At 40.3% G+C, this 21888-nt stretch overlaps 1 protein-coding gene across 7 annotated transcripts in view; it reads right to left on the bottom strand.

Annotated features, from left to right (window-relative positions):
• Window positions 1–21888, bottom strand: part of FRMD3 (FERM domain containing 3) — a 358746-nt gene that overhangs the window by 270211 nt on the left and 66647 nt on the right. The window lies entirely within an intron of this gene.

The raw sequence follows: 21888 nt of genomic DNA, 5'->3' as shown, positions 1-21888 counted from the left end.
GTTTAGAACCTGCTGAATATTAAGGCACAGCTTTACACAACAAAAGCAACTTAGACTCTAGCCAAGGAAGGAATGAGGAATTGGTTAAAGGGGTCAATTTTATAATAGTGAGTAAAACTAGATCTTTGGTGGTGCGTGTGGCATAAATATGTGTTAGAGTACAAAGTGACATTTCTGGAAAGCATACAGTATTGTATGCTAATAGTGACTCTATAAATGAAAATTCATTCAGTTGTTCTTCAGAGAACAAAAAACAAAAAGTTGCAAGTTACTGTTTCTCTACCAAACCATATCCAATGACTGTAGGTCATGCTAACATTTCAGTCCCAGTTACCTTGAAAAAAAAAAAACTAAAATTTCATTGAAATTAAGGCATCAAATTAAAAAAAAAAAAACTTCTGGTCAGTAGTATATCTTGTTAAGACATTGCATTAAGACAGCACTGCATACAGTAAAGGTTATTTGATTAAATACAGGCTTGTAACTAATTTCAAAGAATATGTGCATCCTTTTGCAGACTGATAGTTGTACTACTCACAATAGTCAAAATACAGAAATGACCTAAATGCCCAACAACAGCTAATGGGGTACAGATGTTATGGAATAGGAAACTTAAGATGGTTCACCTGGTAGAGAGCACTTTTTCCCATGGATAAGGACCTGAGTTCTAATCCCCAGCCACCATGTGGGAGCACCTGCACATCAAAAGTTTCAGGAGCAGTGATGAAGCAGTGCTGCGGTGTCTCTCTCAATCTTTCTCTCCCTGTGTTTCACTCCCTATCAAGAAAGAAAGAAAGAAAGAAAGAAAGAAAGAAAGAAAGAAAGAAAGAAAGAAAGAGAAAGGAAGAGAAAAAAGGAAAGAAGAAAAAGAAAGAAAAGAAAAGAAAGAAAGAAAGAAAGAAAGAAAGAAAGAAAGAAAGAAAGAAAGAAAGAGGGGAAGGAAGGAAAGAAGGAAGGAAGGAAGGAAGGAAGGAAGGAAGGAAGGAAGGAAGGAAGGAGAGGAGAGGAGAGGATGGATCAATCCATCATATAGGAGTCAAGTCTCAGAGGAAACCCTTGCAGCAAACAAACAAAAAAAAAAAAGTTCCTTAACTTTTTTTGGTTATTGCTGGGGCTTCACTGCTCTAGACTGACTTTTTCAAAGAAGTAGGGGGTGGAGAATAGCAACAAAGCATCCTCAGCACAGCTGCAGCCGGGCTCAAACCTCTATGCATGTTAAGTTTTTGTTTTTGTTTTTGTTTTTTTTTGCCAGCCATACACAAAGAAAAAAGGAGGAACATGGGGAGTTATAATAGTTATTGCTACAGGGTATATAGTCACTGGAATATTACTCTACAATTTAAAAGTATTAGATTTTATTATTTGGGACACAGTGAATGAAAACTGGAGATGATTACACTAAGTGAAAGAAGTAAACAGCTGAAAGACTAGATGTGTAATATAAATAGCTAAAACAAATAAATTGGGGAGGGTAAACAAACTGTCTCCTAGACATCTTGAGAATTATGGTGATTAAAGAGGGGTGAGTGAGCCTGTAGTAACAGAGGGGTGTGGTGATTTACACACATATGTGAATGTAAAATCTTATCATTTTGTAGCCCACTGTTAAATCACTAGTAGTGAAAAAATAAGGTGAAAAAAACATGGGAGGCTGGGGAGATAGCACAATGGTTATGCAAAAGACTTTCACACCTAAGGCAGAGGTTCAGTCTCTGGCACCACCATAAGCCAGATGTGAGCTGTGCTCTGGCTTTGAGATATAGATAGATAGATAGATAGATAGATAGATAGATATGTAGATAGATAGATAGATGATAGATAGATAGGTAGATAGAGTGATAGATAGGTAGGTAGATAGGTAGATAGATAGAGTGACAGATATTCATGGTTTTGTAACTATTTACATACAAAACCAAAATGTATGTTTTATATTCATTTTAAATCATTTTCAGGAGACTGAAAGCATTTTTACAAGATTATTTCCATGAGAAAAAAACTGTTTCCCTTCAGTCATTTCTACTTAAGTATCTTTTCCTGGAATGCAGCTCACCAAAAATATGACCACCACCTAAAGCTGTATTCGCAAGTTACTATCAAGGAATCCCTGCAGCACACAGAGAAGGGACCATACCAGGAACCTGTGGTGGGCACAGTCCATAATTAAATAATTCTGTATTATACACATCACAGAGTGCAGTGAGGGGAACAGCGTTAGTCCAAATCTTGGGTTCTGGCAAGGTTGGCTCCTTTGCTTTAATTATTTGTTCTTGTAATTATGTGTAGGCTCGGTGCCTACACTAGGAATTCACTGCTCAGAGCAGTCATTTTTTCCATTTTTCTTTCTTTCTTTTTTTTATTTAACAGGACAGAGAAATTGACAGGGGAGGAGTGGAGAGGGAGAGAAAGAGAAAGACTTGCAGGACTGCTTAACTGCTCAAAAGTTTCCCCTTTGTCTCCCTGAAGGTGGGGGCTGGGGTCTTGAACCCAGGTCCTTGCATGTGGTAATGCGTGCACTCATCCTGGTACACCACTTGCCCAGGTCCAATTCCTTTACTTTATTAACCTTATTAACCAATAGATAGACTCAGGGCCCAGGCAGAAGTCCTGCTGGAAGTCTTTCCTACCTCCACTGCTGCTCCACAAATCCCTACAAGTCCTCAGAAATGTTGAGGTGTTATAAATTTCCCTACGCCCATGGCAGCATTAAAAAAACTTGTCTGTAGACAATTAACAGAAAAGATAAACAGAACAATTCCTCAACGTGGAATCTTCTGGTCTTCCCCCTCAGCTGGGGGGGGACCCTAGGGGGACACCCTAGCAACAGGGAACCTGAAGCATGATGAAAAAGGAGAGGGGAGGGAGCTCTTTGGGGCCAAGCATAGGATAGCAGTCAAGTAGCCACATAATGGCAGTGGCTTTGATAAGCATCCCTGCTCTGGAACCCCAATACTACACTGACCAAATGACCAGATCCAAAGCTTGTCTAGCCTGATAAAATGATATCTATGGGAGTCAGGCTGTAGCACAGTGGGTTAAGCACACTTGGCGCAAAGCACAAGGACCAACTTAAGGATCCCGGTTCCAGCCCCCGGCTCCCTACCTGCAGGGAAGTCTCTTCACAAGCAGTGAAGCAGGTCTGCAGGTGTCTTTCTCTCCCCCTCTGGCTTCCCCTCCTCTCTCCATTTCTCTCTTTCCTATCTAACAACAACGACATCAATTACCACAACAATAATAACTACAACAACAATAAAAAAGGACAACAAAAGGGAAAATAAATATTTTTTTTTAATTTTAATTTAAAAAAAGATACCTATAGTGGAGGTTGCCAGGAGTAGCCATGGTATTCAAGCACATTTCCCCAATATGTTCAACGGCATGGCAAAGCGTTCAAAGGAGGCTGAGCTCCGATGTGACAAGTTATGGATATCCACGGGAATGAAGAATCACTCAGACTGCAAACAATCCATCACCAGGCGAATCTAAACCACCTCAGAAAGGGGCAGAGGCCAATGAAAGTCACAACTGTCAAAAGCAAGTGGGGGCCCAGGATCTGCTCCCTGGGGTTAGTAAATAGCAGCTCTCTGCCAAGGGTTAACTACCTATTTGCATTTCTCTCAACCCTAGAGTTTAACAGTGGCTAAATCAATGCAGCAGCTGTCCATCAAAACTGTCCCCCCTGGAAGCACCAGTCCTCAGAGCACTGGCAGGCTTCCTGGGCATCACTGGATGGAAGATCTACAGGTCAAGGCATGTACAGATTTCACACCCACCATGGAGAATTGCTACTTCCATGGGCCAAAATAGCAAAGGCAAACTAGAGACTAGAGTTCCAGGGCAGCAAGAGAGGCCTAACAAGAGGAAGAAGTCATGCTTTATTCATGAGGCTTTCGCTTTGGAGGAAAAGCATCAGCCCACCCACATAAGTGCCCCTTCTCACTGTCATGGATAAAGGTAAAAATGCAGAGGCCACCTCACTGAAAACATGTGATCAAATAAGAGCAAGAACATTCCTTTTGCTTCAATAATAATAATAACAATAATAATAAATTATGGGAGAACGCCTTGACTAGATTCAGAGTTGAGCTACAAACTGAAAACCAGAGGTTGTCAGAAAAAGGTGCTATGGTTCTACATAATTAAAACTCACAGGGCTGCATCCCCTCACCCACAGAATGTCTCAGAAAACTAAGATGGGGAAGGAGGAGGTTGAGAGAAGTACTAGTGAGTGTGAAGGGCCAGAATGCGTCACTGTGGGTCCACCATTCTCATATTCAGACACTTGTCCTGGAGCTTTGTCAGAGCAGAGATTCCCAGGACCAGGGCCTCTTGCAACAGGACAAGATTACTCTACTTTTTTTTTTTTTTTGCCTCCAGGGTTATCACTGGGGCTCAATGCCTACAGTATGAATCCACTGCTCCTGGAGGCTATTTTTTCCCTTTTGTTGCCCTTGTTTGTCATCTTGTCATTATTGTTGTTGTTACTGATGTTGGACAGAACAGACAGAAATTGAGAAGAGGGAAAAACAGAGAAGGGGAGAGAAAGATAGACACCTGCAGACCTGCTTCACCACCTGTGAAGTGACCCCCGTGCAGGTGGGGAGCCAGGGGCTCAAACCAGGATCCTTACGCCAGTCCTTGAGCTTTGCACCATGTGCGCTTAGCCTGCTGTGATACCGCCTGGCTCCCTGTTCTACTTTTCAGCACGCAGCCGGCCCAGGTGCTAAGACCAAGGAGGCAGACTGAGAGGAGCAAGGATCTTGTAACCACCACCAAATTTTCACGGAAAAAAAAGTAATAAAAGACAGACCTGACTTCCCAGGTTCTAGCTCCATGACCCACCCAGACCATCTTCAGAAAAGCCATGGGGAGATTCCAGTTGTGCTCTACTAAGCCCAGACTTCCCAGAAGAGAGCCAGTGATGAGGCCCCCACTGTGCTCAGAGCTTATCTTAGCTCTGAGCCCCTTCCAGCCCTGCCTGTCTCCTATAACAATACAAGTCCCCTTGCACTTTTGAACTCAGCTCCACCACTGAGATTTCAATGTGAGGAGATATAAAAATCACCTTGCATAGTGGATTGAAGAATAGGGGCCTAATAAAACAAAATAAAAAATTATGGGGAGTCAGGCAGCAGCCCAGAGGGTTAAGCACACATGGCACCAAGCGCAAGGACCAGTGTAAGGATCCCGGTTTGAGCCCCTGGCTCCCCACCTGCAAGGGGGTCGCTTCACAGGAGGTGAAGCAGGTCTGCAGGTGTCTATCTTTCTCTCCCCCTCTCTGTCTTCCCCTCCTCTCTCTTTTTCTCTCTGTCTATCCAACAACAACATCAATCATAACTACAACAATAAAACAACAAGGGCAACAAAAGGGAATAAATAATAAATAAATTATGTATAGCCATATATATATATACATATCAATCAACCAATATTCATAACCTTGGGAGAACTTGGCACTTAACACTGGACAGAACTTCGGTGGTGTGAGTGGTGTAGAATTACATACCCTTCTTATCTTACAATATTGTGTATCACTAATAAATCACTAATAAAATTAAAAATAAAAAAGAGGGGCCTAATTATCCCTTATTTGTTCATGCATTTGGGAGACTATGCTGCTACCAGAGAGTGGATTTTCAGCCTCCCAACTCCTTTTGGCTATGATAACCCAAATCTCTGAAGTCTGAAGTTTGCCTCACCCTGAGAGTACTGCCAACCTGTGAGGTCCCAGGAGGGTCTGGATTCATGAAAAGAACATGAACATACCAATTAGGACCTGACACAGTGATATGCCATGTCTGGGTGCTTGCTTAGTGTCTCACACCAGGGGGGGAAAGAATTTGAGGGCTGAAACTTGGAGAGAAACTATATTTAATTTTAGAGTGACTGTGCTTTCTGTCACTTTCAGTAAAAGTGACCAAAAGAGTCTTAAACAGTCAGGAGGGTTTCCCTGTTTGTCTAGTTTCTAAGTTCTTAAAATTGATTAAACTGCAGCTAGCAGACTATAGAAACACACAGCAGTAGAGAGCAGTTTAATGGTCCTGGCTAGATGCTCCAAGTCAATTGCTCACATCTAACTCTAGCTTGTAAAGCAGGGTGGGGGACATCTAGTCCAAGAAATCATGTGGTCTGGCCCTGCCAAGGCAATCACAGGTGGGACTCAAAATTCAATAAATCTAGACACTTCCTTCATAACAACAGTGTTAATTTTTAAGATGATACTTTTAAATGTTTTATTTTAATAGAGAGATAGAAAGACTCAGAGAAAGACCAGAGCACTGTGTTGGGTGGGATAGGTCAGGAAGAGAGGGATGAATACGGGATGACTCCACATGTAGGTGGAATTTGTGATACAGAGTTAGAAAGGGAGAACACGGCACTGAGGATGATACACTGCACCAAAGCAAGGGATATGGGGGAGGAAATGGAACAGGGGACTTGGGGGGACGGGGGGTTGGGGTCTTCACTGGGGGAGAGAGATAAGAGTATGTAGCAGATACCTGTTATGCAGAACTGGGAAATCTTACACATTCGTAGGCAAATGTGCTGTAATTCATTAGCCTCCCAGTAAAATAAGATAAAAATTCTTAAAAGAATAGAATCATGGGAGTCGGGTGGCAGCGCAGTGGGTTAAGCGTGTGTGGCGCAAAGCACAAGGACGGTGTAAGGACCCTGGTTTGAGCCCCCGGCTCCCCACCTGCAGGGTGGTCGCTTCACAGGTGGTGAAGCAGGTCTGCAGGTGTCTGTCTTTCTCTCTCCCCTTCTGACTTCCCCTTCTCTCTCCATTTCTCTCTGTCCTATCTAACAACAACGACATCAATATCAAGAACAATAGTAACTACAACAATGAAAAAAAACAAGGGCAACAAAAGAGAAAATAAATAAATACATTTTTAAAAGAATAGAATCACCTTTCAGTATTAGTGACAAGAGAGTAGAAAAACAGGATAAAATTGAAAACTAAAATCTCTTTGAAGGCAACTAAGAAGTGGTGAAGCAGCACAACTGATGTCTCTCTGTTTCTCTTCCTCTCTTATCTCCCCTTTCCCTTTCAATTTCTGACTGTCTCTGTCCAATAAAAGACAATTAGAGAGAGAGAAGGAGGGAGAGGAGCCTGGATCTGGAGCTCAGAAGGGAGAAAGAAGTGGAGACCAAGTGCATAAGGAAAGTCATGGATTGACTCAGGCCACCATGGGAAACACAACAGAAGAGGGTCAATATACTAAATATAGTCAAGTGATTCTGGAAAAGAAGGAAGAATTCAACGGGTTCCCACAGCCAGAAGGAGCCTCAGGACACAGCACAGGTCTCTTGAGGCTACTGTGCTTCATGAGTCAGATCAGTGTCCCACTAGCTCAGTGAACGCGCCCTATTAGGGCTTATCAGCAGCCTGCATTTGTCTCTGTGGCTCCAGTCATGACTGTGTCAAGGTAATTAATCACCAAGTGTTGGTTTTACTGCTTCTTTCCATAGACTGTCTGATCTTTAATGGAAAGGGCTGTCTCTTAACTTATTTTCAACCACTTCTCCACAGCTGAATTAGCAAAGTGTCTTCCAGGTAATGAGCACCTTCAAATAAGTAAGATTAACAAAGAATAAATGAAATCATCTCAGTGATTATGAGCCTAGAATTCTGCAGCATTCTCCTCCCACCCCATCCCCTCCAGTGCTTGTTAGAAATGTAAAATCTGGGGCTAGATCCAGTTGAATGCACACATTACGATACACAACGGTTGTGGTTCAAGCCTCCAGTGCCCACCTAGTCCACAGTTCTAGTTGCAAACACCCATGCCCTAGATAATCCCAGCACCTACAGCTGGAGGCAGATGAGGAGACTGGACGGATAAGGAAAGCCAAGGGACTAGCCAAGGCTGCCATGGAACAGTGAATACCAGAAGAAGAGGGCCAGTCTACCTCTTGATCAGGTGGCTCCCAGACTATAACCAAGTCTCTCTGTAGTCATGGTTTATCATGAAACACCTCAACTGGAACCTTGACCCCAGAATGTGATCATATTCTGATCCCCTTCCTAAATTACAAAGGTTTATGTTGCCAAGTTCCCTCATCATTACACTTCTCCCAGCCAACTACCAAAACCATTCCGTGCCAAGCAAAGAACAATCCAGGATAAATCCTGAATGGACTATAGATTCAGGGCCTAAGAAGGAGAGAGAAAGGGCTACTCAGGGGAGGTTGGGGACCTCAATCTCTATGGTGGAATAAGATAGTGACTTACTTGAGGGTGAAATGTAACTCATTCCTATCTTGGGGGATGTGGAAATGCACCCTTGTGACAACAACAACAAAAAAAAATCCTGCAAATCAGCATTTCCTCAATAAAGTGATACTAGAATTGGGAAAAGATGAAAATGAATAAATAAATGAAGTCATTTTCCTAATACATCAAATGATTTGGGGGGAAAAAAGCATGTAATGCTCAAGAGCAAATGTGTCTCCTATCCTCTGTCCTCTCTTCTCTCTAATTCAACTTCTCTCACTATAATCACTAATGTGTTGGAAGTTCTAGCCTCTGTAATTATATAATAATGACAACAGTTCTAAGAATTGAAAATGAAAAAAAAATAAGAAAAAAAAGGACAGTTGTAATATGCAAATGGAATTATGGTCTGCCTAGAATACAGAAAAGAGGAATAGAGCTAAAGATAGTGGAAAAGTTAGCCAGGTTGCTAGACATAAGGAAAACGCCCAAACACAAACAAAATGAATTTCCAGTCTACAAAAACCAAGCCAGTAAAGGTGTTTTGTTGCTTACTTATTAAATATCAACTCCATTGACACAAGAGAATATCAGGTATCCGAGGCAGAATCTAACAAAAGAATACATGATCACTTCAGGGAAATTTGTGAGGCTTTATTAGGAGGCTAACTTCCCATAAATGTATTTAGTGATTCAGCGCAATTCTGATCAAAATTTCAGCCGAGATTTTCATTAAACTTAATAAGATGGTTTTAAGACTTATATGAAAGATGAAACAACTAAGAATAGCCTAAATGTGCATAATAAGGAAACACATGGAGTCAGGCTTTGTCCAGTCAAGCGTCAAAACATTATGAAGGGCCAGGAGATGACTCCCTTTGTAGATTACTTACTTTGCCACATCCGAGGGCTCAGGTTGGAGGCCCTGGCCACCATCTGCGAGCATTATGGAAAAGATGAACCTTCATGAGCAGTGGAGCAGTGTTGTGGTGTCTCACCTTTCTGAATCTCTCCCTGTATCAGGTGTCTGTCTCTCTCCCTATCTCCTCCCCGCTGCCCCCCACTCCTCTCAATTTTTCTCTGTCCTTCCTGTCAAATAAAATAGAATGGGAAAAAATGGCTACCAAGAGTGGTAGATTCATAGTGACCATGCGAAGCCCTAATGACAATCCTGGTGGCAATAAAAAAAAAAAAAAAAAGAATTGTATGGAATTGGATTAACAATCCTGTTAATCATTATTAAATCACTAATAATGAAAGAAAAGAAAGAAAGAAAGGAAGAAAGGAAAGAAGAAAGAAAGAAAGAAAGAAAGAAAGAAAGAAGGAAAGAAGGAAGGAAGGAAGGAAGGAAGGAAGGAAGGAAGGAAGGAAGGAAGGAAGGAAGGAGAGAGAGACAGTGAGCCCATCAGAGCGCTCTGGTCTCAGTCTCTCTCTCCTCTTTCTCTCAGATAAAAATAAAATGATTAAAAATTTATACAACAGAATATTGTTAAGCAGTCAATACAAATGAATTTTTAAAATGCAACAATATACGGACCCTGGCAATATACTTATGTAAAAAGATTGATGCTCTGGGAAAAGATCCAAAGTTTACAGAAAGCAGGAGAGACAACCATTTTATAAACTGAAAAACAACTAAATATTTTTCTTGCTCTGGATTCACCATTCCTTTGATTTTTCTTCTATTATAAAAGATTTTATTTATAAAGAACCCAAGGGGAGGGAATAGATAGCATAATGGTTATGCAAAGAGACTACTACACCTGAGGCTCCAAAGTCCCAAATTCAATCCCCCACACAACCATAAACCAGAGCTGAGCAGTGCTCTGGGGTCGGGGGGGGGGGGAACACTGGCATTAAGCCTGCACACATCCTATGGACCACCACACATACTTCTCAGAAAAAGCTCCTGATTCTAGACTCATGGAGTTGACTCAATAGAGAGAATTCGCTTTATCCCTCCTCACTGGGGGGAAAAAAAATCCAATGAAAACATCACAGCTCAAAAACAAGTGCTTATTCCTTGATAGCAGAGTTTTAAAAGTCTTAATAATCAGTACCAAACTTCCCCCCCACATCATTTACCAGTCTTTTTCAAGAGATTAATTGCCCACAAGCTGTTTTATTTTTATTTTTTTTTTACATGCATAACATTCCCCAGATTCCCATTTAGCAATACAACCCCCACTATTTCCTTCATCATTTTTCATGGACCTGTATTCTCCCCACCCACCCACCCACCCCAGAGTCTTTCACTTTGGTGTAATACTCCAATTCCATTTCAGGTTCGACTTGTGTTTTCTTTTCTAATCTTGTTTTTCAACTTCGGCCTGAGAGTGAGATCATCCCATATTCATCCTTCTGTTTCTGACTTATTTCACTCAACATGATTTTTTCAAGGTCCATCCAAGATCGGCTGAAAACGGTGAAGTCACCATTTTTTACAGCTGAGTAGTATTCCATTGTGTATATATACCACAACTTGCTCAGCCACTCATCTGTTGTTGGACACCTGGGTTGCTTCCAGGTTTTGGCTATTACAAATTGTGCTGCCAAGAACATATGTGTACACAGATCTTTTTGGATGGATGTGTTGGGTTCCTTAGGATATATCCCCAGGAGGGGAATTGCAGGGTCAGAGGGTAGGTCCATTTCTAGCCTTCGGAGAGTTCTCCAGACTGTTCTCCACAGGGGTTGGACCAATTGACATTCCCACCAGCAGTGCAGGAGGGTTCCTTTGACCCCACACCCTGTCCAGCATTTGCTGCTGTTACCTTTTCTGATGTGTGACATTCTCACAGGAGTGAAGTGATATCTCATTGTTGTCTTGATTTGCATTTCTCTGATAATCAGAGACTTGGAGCATTTTTTCATGTGTTTCTCGGCCTTTTGGATCTCTTCTGTGGTGAATATTCTGTCCAATTTCTCCCCCCATTTTTGGATGGGGTTATTTGTTGTCTTGTTGTTGAATCTGGTAAGCTCTTTATATATGTTGGTTATTAAACTCTTATCTGATGTATGGCATGTAAAGATCTTCTCCCATTCTGTGAGGGGTCTCTTGATTTGGGTAGTGGTTTCTTTTGCTGTGAAGAAGCTTTTTAATTTGATGTAGTCCCATAGGTTTATACTTGCCTTAGTCTTCCTTGTAATTGGATTCGTTTCATTGAAAATGTCTTTAAAATTTATGCGGAAAAAAGTTCTTCCAATATTTTCCTCTAAGTATCTGATAGTTTGTGGTCTAACATCCAAGTCCTTGATCCACTTGGAATTTACTTTTGTATTTGGTGAAATACAGTGATTCAGCTTCATTCTTCTGCATGTTTCAACCCATTGTTTCCAACACCATTTGTTGAAGAGACTCTGCTTCCCCCATATAATAGTCTGGGCCCCTTTGTCAAAGATTAGATGTCCATAGGTGTGGGGCCTCATTTCTGGGCTCTCAATTCTATTCCACTGGTCAGTGTGTCTGTTCATGTTCCAGTACCAAGCAGTTTTGATGACAATGGCCCTATAATATAGTTTGAGATCTGGCAGTGTGATGCCTCCGGTTCTGTTCTTTTTTCTCAAGATTGTTTTGGCAATTCTAGGTCTTTTCTGGTTCCAGATAAACATTTGTAGCATTTGTTCTATTCTCCTAAAAAATGTGCTTGGGATCTTGATGGGGATAGCATTAAATTTGTAGATGGCTCTGGGTAATATATTCATTTTGATGATGTTAATTCTTCCAACCCATGAGCATGGAATATCTTTCCACTTCTTTGTGTCTTTTTCAATTTCTTTGAGTAGTGACTCATAATTTTCAGTATACAAGTCTTTCACTTCTTTGGTTAGGTTTATTCCTAGATATTTTATTGTTTTTGTTGCTATAGAAAAAGGAACTGATTTCTGGATTTCAATTTCTTCTAACTTAGTGTTTGCATAGAGGAATGCCACTGACTTTTGAATGTTAATTTTATAGCCTGACACATTACTGTATTGCCTGATGATTTCCAAAAGCTTCTTGCTAGATTCCTTAGGTTTTTCCACGTATACTATCATGTCATCTGCAAATAAGGAGAGTTTGACTTCTTCTCTTCCAATCTGTATTCCTTTAATTCCTTGCTCCTGCCTGATTGCTATGGCAAGAACTTCCAACACTATGTTGAATAGTAATGGTGATAGTGGGCAGCCCTGTCTAGTACCTGATCTGAGGGGAAATGCTTCCAGTTTTTCACCATTGAGTATGATGTTGGCTGTAGGTTTGCTATATATAGACTCCACTATCTTCAGGAATTTTCCATCTATTCCTATTTTTTGTAGTGTTTTGATCATAAAGGGATGTTGTATTTTGTCAAAGGCTTTCTCTGCATCTATTGATATGACCATGTGGTTTTTGGTCTTGCTTTTGTTGATGTGGTGGATCACATTGATTGATTTACGTATATTAAACCAACCTTGCATGCCTGGGATAAACCCCACTTGGTCATGATGAACAATCTTTTTGATATACTGCTGTATCCGGTTGGCTAGAATTTTGTTCAATATTTTCGCATCTATGTTCATCAGAGATATTGGTCTGTAGTTTTCTTTTTTGGTTGTGTCCCTGTCTGCTTTTGGTATCAGGGTGATGTTGGCTTCATAGAAGCTGGCAGGGAGTATTCCAGTGTCTTCAATCTTCTGGAAGACTTTTAAAAGTAGAGGTACTAGTTCTTCTTTGAAAGTTTTGTAGAATTCATTTGTAAAACCATCTGGTCCAGGACTTTTATTTTTGGGAAGATTTTTGATAACTGTTTCAATTTCATTAGCTGTGATGGGCCTGTTCATGTTATCCACTTCCTCTTTACTTAGTTTTGGAAGTTGGTAGGTATCTAGAAAATCATTCATTTCTTCCAGGTTCTCTAACTTGGTGGCATACAGTTGTTCATAGAAGCCTCGCATGATATGTTGAATTTCTGCAGTGTCTGTTGTGATATCTCCTCTTTCATTTACTATCCGATTTATTTGGGTCTTCTCCCTTTTTTGTTTTGTGAGTCTGGCTAAAGGTTTGTCGATTTTGTTTACTCTTTCGAAGAACCAACATTTACTTTCATTGATCTTTTGTATGGTTTTCCTATTCTCAATGTTATTTATTTCTGCCCTAACTTTAGTAATTTCTGTCCTTCTGGTTGCTTTAGGGTTCCTTTGTTGTTCTTCTTCTAGGTCTTTAAGATGTGCAATCAGGCTGTTTATTTGTGCCTTTTCTTGTTTCCTAATGTGTGCTTGTATAGCTATGAACTTCCCTCTTAGGACTGCTTTAGCTGTGTCCCAAATATTTTGATAGCTTGTGTCTTCATTTTCATTGAACTCTCGAAACATTTTGATTTCTTCCTTGATTTCCTCTTTGACCCAGAAGTTGTTAAGAAGTGTACTGTTTCCTGGAGGCTATTTTTTTCCCTTTTGTTGCCCTTGTTGTTTTTCATCGTTATTGCTGTCACTGTTGTTGGATAGGACAGAGAGAAGTGGAGAGAGGAGGGGAAGACAGAGGAGGAGGGAAAGATAGAAACCTGCAGACCTGCTTCACCGCTTATGAAGCAACCCCTGCAGATGGGGAGTGGGGGACTCGAACAGGGATCCTTATGCTGGTCCCTGTGCTTCGCACCATGTGCACTTAACTCACTGTGCTACCGCCCAGCCCTCCTTTAAAGAAAAAAAAAAGAAGTGTACTGTTGAGCTTCCACATTTTGGCACTGTTACTAATCTTTTGTTGATTGTTAAGTGTTAGTTTAATTCCACTGTGGTCTGAGAAGATGCTTGGGATGATTTCAGTGCTCTTGAATAGGCTGATGCTGTCTTTGTGGCCTAACATATGGTCTATCCTTGAGAATGATCCATGTGGATTTGAGTAAAATGTGTATTCCAGTTTCTTGGGATGAATGACTCTGAAAATGTCCAATAGTTCTAGTTTATCTATCTCTTCATTTAGCTCCCTTATGTCTTTACTGATTTTCTTCCTGGATGATCTGTCAAGTTGAGATAGTGGGGTGTTGAAGTCCCCTACTATGATTGTGTTACTGTTAATATATTGCTGTAGCTCTTTCAGTAGAAGTTTGATGTATTTAGATGGCTTCTCATTGGGTGCATAGATATTAATAATTGTTAAGTCCTCTTGATTGACTGATCCTCTGAGCATTAAGTAGTGTCCATTCCTATCTTTTTTAATCTTATCTATTTTAAAGTCTATCATGTCAGATATGAGAATAGCTGTTCCTGCCCTTTTTTGTGGGCCATTGGCTTGAATGATAGTTTTCCATCCTTTCACTTTAAGTCTGTGTTTGTCTTGTTGCGTTAGGTGAGTTTCCTGTAGACAACATATTGTTGGGTTGTGTTTTCTGATCCATCTTCCTACTCTGTGTCTTTTAATAGGTGAATTCAGGCCATTCACATTTATTGATATCAAAGATTCAAGATATTTTAACGCCATTCTTGTAGAGTTATAGAGTGTTTTGATATATGTTCTATTTGTGGTGGTCTGGTTGTTTATAGGAGACCTTTCAGAACTTCTTTCAAGGCAGGCTTGGTGATGGTTGCTTCCTTCAACTGTTGCTTGTCTGAGAAGGTTTTGATGCTTCCATCTAGTCTGAATGACAATCTAGCAGGATATAGTATTCTTGGCTGAAAGCCTTTCTCATTGAGCACTCGATAGATATCTTGCCATTCTCTTCTGGCCTGTAGTGTTTTTATGGAGAAGTCCGCTGCTAATCTTATGGGTTTTCCTTTGTTTTTCTCTTGCAGCCTTGAGGATCCTTTCTTTATCCTTATTCCTTTCCAATCTAAGTATGACATGTCTTGTAAGTATGACAATCTAAGTATGACGTGTCTTTAGGTCTGGTGGGTTAATTCTGTTTGGGACCCTCTGGGCTTCTTGAATCTTTATGTCTTTGGTGTTGTCTAGACTAGAGAAATTTTCAGCTATTATGGCCTGGAGAACGCTTTCTTCCTCCCCTTCTCTTTCTTCCTCTGGTAAGCCAATAATGCGTATATTGTTTCTTTTGAAGTCATCCCATAGGACTCTGTTGTTGTTTTCAGCATCTCTTAATCTCTTTTTGAGATCTCTTACTTCTTTTTTAGTTGTCTCTAATTCATCCTCAATCTTGCTAATTCTGTCTTCAGCCTCATTGATTCTATTCTCTCTGCCCTCTACTGCTTTCTGGAGTTCATCTATTTTGTTGCCCTGCTCTGATACTGTTTTAGCTTGTTCAGCTAGTTGCCTTCTTAGCTCAGCAATTTCAGCTTTCAGCTCTCTAATAACCATGCGATTATTAGAATTTTCTTCCATATTCTCATTTGTTGTTCCTGCATTTCTGATTACAATTTTTTCAAATTCTTTACTCACTCCTGTTATTATTTCCTTAGCTAATGTTTGGATGTTGAACTCGTTGTTTTGTGCTTCGCCCTCTGGAGGACTTTTAGCTGGACTCTTGTCCTGGTTCGAGTCTCCATTATTTTTTCTTGTTGTTTTAACCATTTTATATAAGTTAACAGTTTTTTCAATCCCTGAGATGGAGTTCAGTGGTGTAAAAGCCTTTTTTTTTTCCCCTGTAGGCTATGGTAGCCTGAGGGCTTTTAAACTATCAATAGGCTTCTTGGCTTAATCAATGACTCCTGACCAAGAGATAAAGCAGGGTGTGGCAGAGATAATCCAGTGGTTATGCAAAGAGACTTTCACAGCCCTTCAGCTATGCCACCGAGGTATAGGTCTTCTCCTGAGTTTCCCGGTTAGATCTCTGTGCCCTGGTGTCCCTCCCTGTTGCTGCTCCAGATTCTGAGGGTAGTAGCAATGGAGACTCAGAGTTGTACTTGGTGAGTCTCTGGGGAGTCCTTTCCTCCCTTCAGCTGTCCCCTTGTTGGTGGAGCAGACTGGAGGTGGTGTCTCCACTGACAAATTGTCGAACTGTTAGCAGTCACTTAATCTCTCCTTAGGCCCCTCTCTCCTCTCTGTCACCAGCCACGCGTGTTTGTACTCACGGGTGATTTACTGGGTTTCTGTGGTCATTCTAGTCCTGTCTTGTTTTGGTCCGGGTGGTCTCCTTTGGTATTCCTAGTTGATTCGGGAGAGGAGAGGAGAGGAGAGAAAGCGATCTGCTGCTCATAGCTCCGCCTCCGGAAGTCGAATCCACAAGCTGTTTTAATACTCACTTTGGGAAGGGATCTTATGGATGTCTGAACATGTTCCTAATTAGCATTCCTTGTCAACAGAGGAGATGACATATTAACCAGAGTTTTTAGGCCATTAAGTCCCTCCAAAACACACTCTAGTCATAAGGAAATATGACCAGCTACACAGGAAACTTGTGAGTTGTACTGAGACTCTGGAATGTTTCAAATGCACCGCCAATTTTTGGAAAAGGTAATAAAATATCAATGATTAAACATACAGAAGTCTCAAATCTTCCAAAAGGGGAAGGACTTGGGCTTGGGAAATATTTGCATCCTGACAAGAAAAAAATTAAAATAACTGTAAAAATAAACTACTTAGGAAAGTATCAGGTAATGCAAACCAATCAGTCTAGAGACACACACAATCTGATGATCTCTCTCTAAAAATAATAAACCATAAATTAAAGTGCACATCAGTGGATACTAATAAACATTTGTCAATGACTGAGTTTCCATGCACATAGGGAGACTGCTGCTGTAATTCTGTCCCTAGGGGCTCCAGCTAGAGAAACATCTACAACTAACTCTGCTGGGCATTCATGAATAAATCCTCCATCCACCACCACAGACAGAGGAAACTAAATCTGAATTCTGCACAGAAGAGCCGGGGAAGACTGTGCAGAGACAACAAACATGAATTATGCTGTTTGCTCCCTGATGGGCAAAATTGCATGAACTAGTAGTTCCTAATTCTGACATTTAAATGGCTTTTCATAGTCTGATGTGGAAGTCAGCTGGTTTTCCTTCAACACTAGCATCCTTCTCACTAGGCCACAGGGCAATCTGTAAATAATTTAGTAAGCACATGACTAACTTTACAGTTCCTTTTTGATCTCTAGGAGACAGGGGATCATTAAATAGCACATCGTTCTTTGCTGCTTTATAGTGCTTGATTACACTCAGCAGTTTCATTAATACTGAGAAAAATCATTTAGAAGTACTTAGAAATTCTTTGGGATGGAACTCAGGCAGTAGCACAATGGGTTAAGTGCAGGTGGCGCAAAGCACAAGGACCAGCCTAAGAATCCCGGTCAGAGCCCCCGGATCCCACCTACAGGGGAGTCGCTTCTCTCCCCCTCTGTCTTCCCCTCCTCTCTCCATTTCTCTCTGTCCAATGATGACATCAACAACATCAACAATAATAACAACAACAAGGGCAACAAAGGGGAATAAATAAATTTAAAAATAAATAAATAATTTTTTTAAATTAAAGAAATTAAAGAATAAAAAATTAAAGAATTAAATGAAAATTAAAGAAATTCTTTGAGTCATTAACTGCTGAACAAGACACAGGTCATAATTAATTACATCAAAAGTCAGTTTTCCTGTCAAACCCCTTGGGGAAGAGGGTAAATTGCACCTGATCCCCTATTTTGAGGACATATTTTTAGGAAACACCATCTTAAATCACTGAGAGTTATATTTGGGTTTCCCATTACCCAGAAAGAGAGTCAGGGCAAAAAGATGTAAACAAAGCAGAAAGAAAGACAATGTTAGTGGTATAATGTCAGGGTGCATATTAGATGATCAGCCACTAATGTACCTCATATCTCTCTCCCCCCCCTTCTCACTCACACACACACACACACACACACACACACACACACACACACATACACACAAACATTGTATTTAAGAATAACTGACAAAAAATATGAGAATCACCAGCCTATAAGAGAATTTGGAATCATCTTGGTTAAATTCATCTAATTTTTATAGATAAACTCTGTGTGTTGATTGGTTAGTTATATGTATCAGTGTATATCTGAGTGCTGTTTAATATATAACATATGTGTGTATATATAATCTGCATATTTTATATGATGTAGTATACTGTTAAAATAGTAACATATAATCCTAAAGTATAAAAGTACTATCTCTTTGAAAAAGAACTTATCTGTTAATTAACAGTAAATAGCATCTTATATATTCACCGATTTCATCCAAAAGCACAACTGTGAACTTTGAGACCAACAGATCTCAGTAAAAAACCTAATTGCTGGAGGGAGTACAGGTCCTGGCACAACATGGCAGAGGACCTAGTGGGGTTTGCATTGTTACATGGAAAACTGAGAAATGTTATGCATGTACAAACTATCGTATTTACTGGTGACTATGAAACATTAATCCCCAATAAAGGAAAAAATGTTACTAAATAAATAAGTAAATACAACCTAATTGCTGGGGATTAGGCAGTTAAGTGCACATAGTGCAAAGCACAACAACTGGCAAAAGGATCCCAGTTTGAGCCCCCAGCTCCAAACTACAGGTGTCTGTCTTTCTCACCTCCTCTCTCAAGTTCTCTCTGTCCTATCCAACAACAGCAGCAGTAGCACAATAATAATAACAGCAACAACAACAATGGGAAAAGATGGCCTCCAGGAGCAGTGGATTCATAGTGCAGGCAACCCTGGAGGAAAGAAAAAAAAAAAAACCTACTTGTCCACATATAGTAATCAAGTCTGATTACCGTCAAGCATCTGTTCTAGGCTGTACGTTCTGCCAAACTCTACTGGAAGCATATATACATTCGGTGGCCAAGAGGAGGCACCCAAATATGGTCACTCCATGATACTGGCCACAAGTGACCAACCCTTTTCCAGACTGTCTCAAGTATCCATTCTTTCAGGTGAGCCCAATTAGTGCCACTGGTCCATAACTGTATGGCAAATCTATGAAAATCTGTAACATACCAGAGGTTAGTCTGTACCTTGCTTGCTTAAATGGACATTAGTTTATATTTCAATTCATACTTACACAAACACATACACAGTCACCAAATATTCAACACATGGGAGTCAGGCAGTAGCGCAGCAGGTTAAACTCTCATGCAAGGACCAGTATAACGATCCCAGTTCAAGCTACTGGCTCCCCACCTGCAGGGGAGTCGCTTCACAAGCAGTGAAGCAGGTCTGCAGGTGTCTTATCTTTCTCTCCTCCTCTCTGTCTTCTCTTCCTCTCTCCATCTCTCTGTCTTATTCAACAACAATGACAATAATAATAACAACAACAATAAAACAATAAGGGCAACAAAAGAGAATGAATAAATAAATAAATATTTTTAAAAACATACACACAAATTAACCTAAGAATTAAGACTTATGACTACATTTATTATGTAGTCATAAGTCTATTATGTAGTCTATTATTATGACTACATTTTCCCATACAATATTTTTAGGCCACCTCCATGTTAACTATCAAGCTCAGGCAAAAAAAAAAAAAAAGCTCACTAAAATCATGGGACCCTATGAACATACCTAAAACAGACTTCCTAGCTTCTTACCACCCTAAAATCCCTATTCTTACTTTCTCTATTCCTACTTTCTGGTTCCTATTTATTAAACATGTTGTCCTACCTCACAACTTATGGCCTTTCAGACATCAAGTTGCAGAAGCTACCATGATTCCAACTTGAACTCCATGAGTAAACAACCTCACCAATGTGTCCTAGAACTTCACCTCACCAGAGCCCTACTCATAGGGAATGGCAGAAAAAGACCGGGGATATGGATCAACCTGCTAATGCCCAGGTCCAGCAGAAAAGTAATTGCAGAAATCAGACTTCCACCTTCTGCACCCAAAAAATTTTTAGTTACTACTCCCGGAAGGGGAGAAAAGATAAAGGAAGATGACTAGAGAGTTCTGAACTCCAATTGCATCAGGACCCAAAGAGAGAAGAAGGGAAAAGGAAAGACATGCAGAAGTAGTAATGTGTGTAGCTCTGACTTAAAATGGAAGAGCAAGCAGGACCATAGGAAAAATGGGAAATATAGATAGATAGATAGATAGATAGATAGATAGATAGATAGGCAGATAGATATAGAAATAACAGGCAACCATATCTGTGACCTTCAGAAAATCACTGCAGTTTCAATGGAGGGAATGGGGACTCTGAACTCTGGTGGGGGGAGCAAGGTGGAACTGTTCCCCTGTTACTTTGTAAATCACTAATAAAAATATTTTTTTTTAAAAAAAAGTGGCACCTTGAATCAAAACAGTGCTGTAGACTGATTATGAATTATCTCCCAACAGCCACTAAAAACACGTTTATATCAAAATATTTTATTAGCAGAGATCCGTGCAATACTGCTGGTGCAGCAAATAGCATTATTCCCCCATATCACCCCTGCCACTTACCTTATTTGACCTGCTGTATGTTTTCAGTATAGCAAGAAAGGGCATACTAATGTTGTCACATAATCTCTGGTCACCAGGAAAAAACATACCAGTGGTGACTGAGTTTTGTGGGAGCAATGCAATCTGTAATAGATTCTGGAAGGTCACTGAAAAGTCATCTCTCCTCATCACCTAGATCAAATTTTTCATCACTTCCCTCCCTTGCAGGCCAACAAAAATCTATCTCAACAGAACAAGAGAAAAGCAATACCTATACTATATTTCTCTCTGCCTGTAAAAAATTATTTATTTATATATCTTTTATTTATTTATTTTTATTTCTTTATTGGGGAATTAATGTTTTACATTCAACAGTAAATACAATCGCTTGTACATGAATAACATTCCCCAGTTTCCCATATAACAATACAACCCCCGCTAGGTCCTCTGTCATCCTTCTTGGATCTGTATTCTCCCCACCCACCCACCCCCACCCCAGAGTCTTTTACTTTGGTACGATAAGTCAATTCCATTTCAGGTTCTACTTGTTTTTTTTTTCTTCTGATCTTGTTTTTCAACTTCTGCCTGAGAGTGAGATCATCCCATATTCATCCTTCTGTTTCTGACTTATTTCACTTAACATGAATTTTTCAAGGTCCATCCAAGATCGGCTGAAAACAGTGAAGTCACCATTTTTTTACAGCTGAGTAGTATTCCACTGTGTATATATACCACAACTTGCTCAGCCACTCATCTGTTGTTGGACACCTGGGTTGCTTCCAGGTTTTGGCTATTACAAATTGTGCTGCCAAGAACATATGTGTACACAGATCTTTTTGGATGGGTGTGTTGTGTTCCTTAGGATATATCCCCAGGAGAGAAATTGCAGGATCATCGGGTAGGTCCATTTCTAGCCTTCTGAGAGTTCTCCAGACTGTTCTCCACAGAGGTTGGACCAATTGACATTCCCACCAGCAGTATAGGAGGGTTCCTTTGACCCCACACCCTCTCCAGCATTTGCTGCTGTTACCTTTTCTGATGTATGAAATTCTCACAGGAGTGAAGTGGTATCTCATTGTTGTCTTCATTTGCATTTCTCTGACAATCAGAGACTTGGAGCATTTTTTACTTGCCTTAGTTTTCTTTGTAATTGGATTCGTTTCATTGAAGATGTCTTTAAAATGTATGTGGAAAAGAGTTCTGCCAATAATTTCCTCTAAGTATCTGATAGTTTCTGGTCTAACATCCACTGATCCACTTGGAATTTACTTTTGTATTTGGTGAAATACAGTGATTCAGTTTCATTCTTCTGCATGTTTCAACCCATTGTTTCCAACACCATTTGTTGAAGGGACTCTCTCTGCTTTCCCCATTTAATA

The sequence above is a fragment of the Erinaceus europaeus genome, chromosome 10 (genome assembly GCF_950295315.1).
Source record: "Erinaceus europaeus chromosome 10, mEriEur2.1, whole genome shotgun sequence".
Taxonomy (NCBI): domain Eukaryota; kingdom Metazoa; phylum Chordata; class Mammalia; order Eulipotyphla; family Erinaceidae; genus Erinaceus; species Erinaceus europaeus.
This window is presented reverse-complemented; position numbering and strand designations above follow the sequence as displayed.